The sequence below is a fragment of the Mustela nigripes genome, chromosome 3 (assembly GCF_022355385.1).
Source record: "Mustela nigripes isolate SB6536 chromosome 3, MUSNIG.SB6536, whole genome shotgun sequence".
In the NCBI taxonomy this organism is placed as follows: domain Eukaryota; kingdom Metazoa; phylum Chordata; class Mammalia; order Carnivora; family Mustelidae; genus Mustela; species Mustela nigripes.
Genome location: NC_081559.1, coordinates 27,269,084 through 27,277,353, shown reverse-complemented (window position 1 = coordinate 27,277,353; position 8,270 = coordinate 27,269,084). Strand labels below are relative to the sequence as shown.

General features: G+C 42.6%; 1 non-coding gene across 1 annotated transcript; it reads right to left on the bottom strand.

The window, feature by feature from the left end:
- Positions 1-4,313: 4,313 nt before the first annotated feature.
- On the bottom strand, positions 4,314-4,500 carry LOC132014623 (U2 spliceosomal RNA). Its single transcript, XR_009403326.1, has one exon. It is a non-coding gene; the product is annotated as a U2 spliceosomal RNA (small nuclear RNA).
- Positions 4,501-8,270: the final 3,770 nt, after the last annotated feature.

Below are 8,270 nucleotides of genomic sequence, written 5' to 3'. Positions count from 1 at the left end.
GTTGCACACTTGCTTATATACCCTTTTCCCTCAGCTTCTTCAGGGCAAATGGTTGTTGCTCCTCAGATGTCTAGTGAATTGGCAGCATTTCAACCTCACTGTCTTTCTTTCTTTCTTTCTTTCTTTTCCTTCCTTCCTTCCTTCCTTCCTTCCTTCCTTCCTTCCTTTCAGATTTTATTTATTAGAGAGAGAGAGAGAGAGAGTGCAAGCATGAGTGGGGGTGGGTGGGAGAGGGAGAAGCAGACTCCCTGCTGAGCAGGGAGCAAGACCCTGGGATCATGACCTGAGCTGAAGGCAGATGCTTAACCGACTAAGCCACCCAGATGACCCATCACTGTGTGTTTCCTTCCAACTCCACATTTAGTGATGATGTTTTCGAGGCTTAAGTAAGCCATGGTGGGAAGACTTGCCACAGAAAGTGTCAAGCATTATAAATCAGGGATTTTCTCTCTTGGAGAACTGGTTACACAGTTACTGACACACCACTGTCTGAGCCCCTCCAGCCAGGTTATCATCTAGGTAAGGAAGTTGGTTGAACCCAAAGACCCTTGGTCATTGCACTTATATATAGTTTTTTAATTCCTTATGGTCTTGGCAGAGTAGTAGGAGCTGAGAAAGTTCTTATAAAATGGTAGCTGTATTGGTCAAGGTCCATCCAGGAAAACATAACCTATGCCAGACAGGTTAAGAGAGGAACCTTAATATGGGAAACTGGTACAAAGTAGGGTTAATATATCTAAAAGGGCATATGAGTGAAGCAAGCCCTAGATCAACAGGATACCACCACTACCTTTAAGGCTGGAGGGATGGGGAGGGGAGGTGGTATTACTCAAGTTTGAAAGCTAAAATTATAGAGGAAGAGCCTTCCTGGTGAAAGTGGGACCCCGAAGAAGACTAAGCTGCTGTTGGGATGCTCCTAAAGCATGGAATGAGGGGAGTACCTGGGTTTTTTCCTTCCCCCAGGAAAGAAATTGGCCAATCTTAATCAGAAGTCAGTTGGAATGGAGTTTGGGAGTGTAGCAAGCAAGGGTTAGCCCCCTGTGACATATAACAGGACAGAGCAGGGCTGACAATGAATCTGACTATAAACAGGCAAACCATCATCCTAATAACTCATCATATTCTGGATAATAATATCCCTAAATAGGCATCCAGTATCTTCAAGTTTATAGACAGTCACATGATTTTCCTAGAGTCCCACAGTCAAGGCTCACTCTATGAATCCAAATAATTCCCTTGAGACTGACTCCCAAATATATTCTACAGTAAAGACAGATCAAGTTTTAAAAACTCATTGTAAGACACTGACAATCTTAATATAGCTTCATAATCACAGGAACCAAAGACGATTACATTTATGGAAAGGTAGAAGCTTTCCTATTTTTATTAATGGGGCTGAAATAATAATGACTAGAGACATTCTTCCCCTACCCCCATCTTTCTTTTATTTATTTCCTTTCTTATTTTCTAAGAATCCAGGCACTGTACCAGATACTGAGGTTATAAATGTGTTTTAGAATTTGTCTTCAGAGAACTTATAACATCGTTGAGAATCAGATAATCACAGACAGTGCCCAAAGGGCCTGGGGAACTCTGGATTCATGGACTAATCCTAAAGAAGTACAAACTTCTGCTTCTTGGCCTGCTGGCATGGGTCACTGGGGTTCTTCTTAGCAGCTTCAGTGGCTCCCTGGGGCTTGGACACTGTGGGTTTAATCCCTTTTTTCCTCATGTGAGGCTCATCTTCCCCTGAGGGTATTTCTACATTTGCCTTTTAGTAAATACTCATGCTTTCGCACTTGGGTCTCTGCTCATCTTCCCATAGGGAGATAGTTTCAGCATCTTGTCTCTTGTATTGACAGTGACTATAACTCTAGTGTGCTAAAAGCTCAGCAAATGTCAGATTTCTTTCCCACCTGTAAGGTGAGTCTGATTTTTGGGGTTAGATGAGGCTGGGCCCAGTGATGTGTATGTAGGAGAGCTGTGTCTGTGATGTGGTGTGTTCCTGCCAACATGCTCCTGGAACTGGGCCCTGTTGTCATGTCTGTCATTCTGGCTTATCAAGTTAGTCAATGCCTCCCACTCAGCTTGGATGTCCAGTCTGTGCCCTCCTGGAGGGTCAGACACAGAGAGCAAGAAATGCAGAGGGTAAATCTGAGATTGTGAAAATGAGAGAATAGGCATAGAGAGAGAGAGGAGAGAGAGGCTCTTTTCTGTTGCCACTGTAGCAGTGCCAGATACTGGAGAGAGGATGGATGTGTAAAGAGGATTCAGAGGATGTTCTCTGAGTGCTCTGAATTTCCAGTGGGAAACCCTTGTCCTGTTTCTTTAAAGAAACTCAAATAATGGGGTGCTTGGGTGGCTCTGTCAGTCTGCTTTGAGCTCAGGTCATGATCTTGGGGTCCTAGGATGGAGCCCTGTGTCTGTTGTCTTCTGTCCCTCCCTGCTCATGCTCACTCTCTCTCTCTCTCAAATAAATAAATAAAATCTTAAGAAAAAAGAAACAAAAAACAACATGTGTAATTTAATTTTGTGATTTGGTGTGCTTTCACTTTTGGAGGTGGGATTCCAAGAAACTCAGCTACATGCAGGATATATTCTGAGAATATGGGTTTTACTAGGTTGTTGAATTATCTGATGTTCAAATCATGAGCAGCCACAAGCTCCTGCAGAAGCAAAATGCACATGGTGATGGACAGGGCCCTGGATGCAGTGCAAGAATGTGTGTTGACTGCTTCCTTCCCACGTGTGTGTGCTCAAGCAAGACACTCATCATCTGCTCATTAGTGTCCTCATCTTCACAAGGCAAGGATGACTGTCCTGACCAATTTACTCAAGTCTGTTGGGAGGATTGGCCAAGTGGAAGCACTTTATAAGTTGGAATGTATTACAACCATGCAAGGAGATTATTATTTAAATGGCATTTTCTGGTAAGGTGTGGCTGCCTTCCACAAAGTAAGGGTCAACTTACCAATGCTGCCCTAGTAGATGAAATGGTCTCTACTCTCATCTTCTATTTCTCTTTTTACTACATTAGAAACACAGTCCTCAGGGTTTGTAGGTGACAATTGCTGAACAGTACATCTAACTTAGAAATGTTTACAAAAATTCAACTCAACTTGGTTTAAATTGTCTGCATTGTGGAGGAAGAAGTCATAAAGCTTTCTGCAGAAGAAGTGTGTGACCCAGGCCTGGTGCGTTAGAGCTTTGAAGGGTTGGAGAGGCTCTAGCAGCCACAAGTCCTTTCAAAGTGCATCGGAAGTGAGTTTCTCAGGTTTTCAAGGACATATTCTGCAGTCCACTCACTGAGTGTCTGTGTGTACATGTGTCTTTGTGTGTGCCAGTGCATTTATTAGAGGATGTGGTGGTGGCTTAGAGCAGGTAGGTTTTTACTGCCAACAAACTGCTTGCTTTTCAGAAAGAGTAGAGTTTTCCTTGGCTCCACTGCTAGCTGCTTTATCTGTTTTCATTTTAAAGATGTGTTTCCAAAGCACCATTTCCTGAAATCTTTTGGCTGCGTCCAGGTATGAGATTCCCAGTTGCAAGCCCAGGGAAAAGGTGAGCTGCCAGGGAGAAGTTTACAATAGGGTGGGTCGTCCAGAGGAGCGCCAACTGAGGTCTTGCCAGGAAGTGAAGAAGGAGCCAGAAACAAGGACCCTCCACGTGAAAAATTCTCCCTCCAGCTCTGACTGCAAAGTCATGTCTAAGATTTTAGTTTGAATAATCAGACAGTTCTTGTAATTGAGGAGGGTATATCAAGCTTCAAGTTTAACAGAGTAAGATGAGTTGAAGTGAGTCCTTTCCCATGAAACCTTTCTGCTAAACCCCTTTATAACATTTCCCTATGTTTAGCATCCACCCTATCTAATCTTGATCATATCCTTATGTGCTTACTGCTTCTTGGGTAAATATTTCATCTACCCTACCAGGATTTTAGCTCTGAGCTCATGTCCCATTTATTTATAAACTCTTCAGTGTCTGACACAGTGCCTAGAACACTATTGGTGCTTAATAAATGTTGGTCATGTAAGTGACTAAATTATAAAAAACTAGAGCTATTGACGAGGTTTTGATGAAAGATTCATTTATTTAACGTACATTTATGGAGCACCTAAATACGCCAGTCCCTGTTGCACGCAGTGGCAAGAGGCTGGGAAAAAAGTACATATGAAGATAAAGGGAATGACCAGAAAGATAACTTCCCTTTCCCCTACTTTTTATATTCTTGATTGTTGAGAAGCTTTGGGTTACACTCAGGTCCTCTTCTTGTCATTCCCATATTCCTGGCATGTTGGCCTTGTCCAGGGCCTGTCTTAGGCTCTAGGGCTTACTTTGTGGGTCCTTAGTAGGTCTTTAGCTAGTTAGTAAGCAGAGTATCTCTTTCAACTCTCCTATACAACCTAAACACTCAAAAATAGGATTTTTAAAAGACAATTCCCAGCTATTAAGCTGATAAGAACAAATACTACACTTGATCTTAGCCAAAGGCCATGAGGTAATCTCAGTTCCCTAGCTATCAAAGCTTACACGATTGCTTTGTAGCTAGTTCTAGAGACCAAATCTCTGTTTCTCTCTGACCTAGATGAAATGTAGATGAAAATGGAAACTTGGCCTTAAAGGGGGACAGAAGTTGCTGAAAAACCCTAGGAGAACATATGTGGAGAGGGGAAGGGCTGAGGTAGGATCACTGGTGAATCTCATAGTTTCATGGGAGGATCTTCTGCTGCTTCTACAATGGCTGGCGTTCTTCAGATTTCATTGTGGGAGAGTCCTGAAGAACATGGGCTTGGCAGATGGCAGTTTACACTTTGCTATACTTGCAGAAATGGGAGGAACTGGCACAGAGAAGGGAGATATATTTTTCCCCTGTGTGGCCTCACAAGACTGAGCTGGGCTCTCTGGGCCCAAGTAACAGAGAGGGAACTTCTTCCTTAGCTCAAGGGAAATAATTTTTGTTGTCTAACAATGAAGTACACCCAAAATTAATGAGTTTCCTGCTATTGGAGGTTCTCAAGGAGAGATTAGATGGAAGTTGGTGGGATTTTGAGATGGGTTTTGCCTCAAATGACCTCTTGGAATTTGAGATGAACTATAGTTCATGCATTTCTCTCTATGACAATGGTTCTGGTCATGGGCATCAAGGTAGCTGTTAATGCTATTGTTTTCAAAATGTCAGAGCTGCTACACTATTCTTTTCTGACTTCTGTCTGCCAGGATCTGAAATTGCTAAGTGTAGCCTAGTTGAAGGTAAGTTGGCTCAACCTTCCCCACCAACAGACCAATGATGGCAGCTCCTAGAGGTTGCTTGAGAGGAAATTTGAGACAGCAGGAAAACCTGTGGTCATGTAGCCAAGTTTTCCAGGACTGGTAACCTGCTGGATACATACCTGCCATTCCTGGTTATCTCTGTTTTCCCCTCTTTCCCCCTGCATATTCTAAACAGAGCCTTTTGGCTCAAATCCTTCTCTTGCTATAGTTCCCATCAGTCTTTTTCTCCTTATTTACCTTGTAATGGTTCTGAACTATGATTCCTTCCCCCTTCTATGAAATAGACTTTTCTAGGACCATGTTATTCGTGAAAACAGAACACTGGGACCTGAGGGGTGACCTAATGGTATTTGGGCAGTCTCCTCTTCCCTGTCCTCTTCCCTTCTGCTATCAGTAGGACTGATGCTGAAATCCCATGGGTCCTTGTTAAAAGGTAAAAAACATCCCACTTCTACTCAGGAGGCAGTCACTCAAATGACAGCTAGACTCTATCTATGTAGTGCAGACTGTTCGTTCTCATTTTTTCCTCTGAGAGTATGAGGCCCATGGGGAAGCTGAGAAGAAAGGGAGAGCAAGGCAGGGAAGGGAGTCATGAGGGCTGGGAACTTCCAGACCTGAAAACTGTCTCATTTGGAAGTGGTCTATTCTGACTTCTTTGTGAAGATGGGGAAACCAAGGACAGTCAAACAGATTTGACCAACGTCATAGGTGAGAAAGTCACACTCTCATCTTTGCCTGGTTTGCCCTGTAAGTTAAACCACTGTTTGTCAAGGGAAATATAAATTAAGAGCTCCATTTTTCTGAGTTAAATGGAAGCTTGGTCCAGGGAAGCAGATTCTTGCTAAGGTCCTCACATCTCCAATATAACATAGGAACCAGAGTCAATGTATGACTTAGACTTGATGAATTCTGGAAGAATCCAAAACTCAAGGAATGTGGGAGTTATGCAGAGCCAAGAACCCAGCCTAGGTTTGACTCATCAGAGCTTTTAATAATCAGGTCGGAAATTCCATGGTACTATTGAAAGGAGCAAATCTCTTTCTCTTTATACAAAATGGATTCTGAAACTATCCGTATTCTCTAATTGAACTCCTGGATGGACGAGCCAAGTGCTATGCCCAGACCAAGAACAGTGACGCCATGGTCATCCCCATGTTTATTGTAGAAGGGCAGCTAAACTTCTAGTACTACATCAACTGTCCAATTATGGATCTCCAGATTGTATGATTTGGAAGACACACAATTAAGGGGATAGCTCTGGCCAAACTTGAGCTTGTAAATTGGTATGAAGCCAATAAGAAGTAACACAAACCTCCTTCAATTTCTCTTTGCAGGGCTAGAGATCATGCTTTGTAGGCTCAAAGCCTTTATAGTGAAGGACAGAGATATTGGAAATCATGTGCTTTCATGGACACTCACAAAACACTATAAATCTATTTTCTGCACCTCCACAGTCTGATGACTGAGCCAGCAAGCCAGTACTTCCCATGGTTACCTTCATAGACCTCAGAAAACATTAAGAACAGATGATGAGCAAAACTATTATGAAGTATTAAAAGGTTGAAAACAAGAGCCATATTTAGCTAAATTATTAAAAGCCACCACAGATAATATAAATAGGTCCCCAGAGACAGTATTTTTCAAGAGTGGTCAGTGGCTGACCACCATTTAAAAAACACAGTTGGGATTAAAATGCAGATGTCAGGACTCTACTTTCAAATCCATTGAACTCAAGTTTCTGGGGGAGGGGTGGAAATAGGGAGGTGAGTCCAGGGATCTGCATTTTGAATAAAACATTGCCATAGACTGAATAGATGGTCAGCTTTGCACATCTATGCACTACGATTTTTAAATATAGTAGATGCTATTGGGATAAATAAATACAACTCATCTTCAAAGAAATGCTGAATTTACATAGTTTTGAGTCCTGTTGCACTCTTAATCACTAGATACCAAACAAAAGACAGTGGTTTATGAAATTTCTTGGCTTTAAAAAATGATATTCACACACTTAAAGCCTTGCTCTGCCCAGAGATGTAAAATATACATTACCTGGCTGCAGCCCTCAGCCCATGACTGTGGGGGTACTCCCTGGCATGCTATGGCAGAAGCCCTGAGTTGTGTTGGAATTAAGGAGGTGGGAGGAGGCCCAGGGCTGGCAGAAAAACTTTGCCTGAATGATCTGAGGCCTGGAGAATTATGACTCCAGGATGAGGTGGAAATTGGCACCTCATGGCTTTGTGAGGCTACTCTGACTCGTGCCTTACCCTTTCAGGGTGCCAAGTTGCAAGATTAGCTCTATTGCTTTGGGGCTGGACTTGATGTTTGGAAAACTGGTGACTCCTTGGTATCATAGCACCACCACACCCTCTTCCTGCTGTCCATGTTGACCACCCAGCCTGAGCACACGACCTCCTACTCCTGGGATGGTGATGTGGACTGACCTCTGCAGAAAAGGGCTGAGAAGTCCTGTGGGCAGTCCTCCTGAGGTTACTTTTGGACGCATATCTTTGATGCTGTCCTCTTAGGGCTTGTATGAGGAAGTCAGGGGTCCCTTTCAACTCTGTTCTGACTCCAGGTCACTGAACACATGGGTGTGTTATCACTCCACAGGGGCAATTTCAGAGAAACAAAGCATGTATGCAACTCGGATGAATTACATAATTGTTTCCTAAGAGCTAAAAATGATAATTTTCTAAAATCATTCTGTCAATGCTAGGGGTATTAAAAGTTCATCATCTCTTTTTTGAATATTTATAAACATAGGAGAAGAGTTCTAAAATATTAACTGACTTTTAAATTCTGATATTTACTCCACCCACCTCCCAGGGACTTATGTTTGTATGTGCATGCATGTGCACATGTGCAAACACATGCACATACACATACCCTTTTCAACCTGGTGGGATGTTCTCAGGGTAAGGTAAGGCTAACATCATGTCAGAGAATAGAAAGAAAGCTATCTTTGGCTTTAGTCTTTTTTAGTATTGAGGTATAATTGG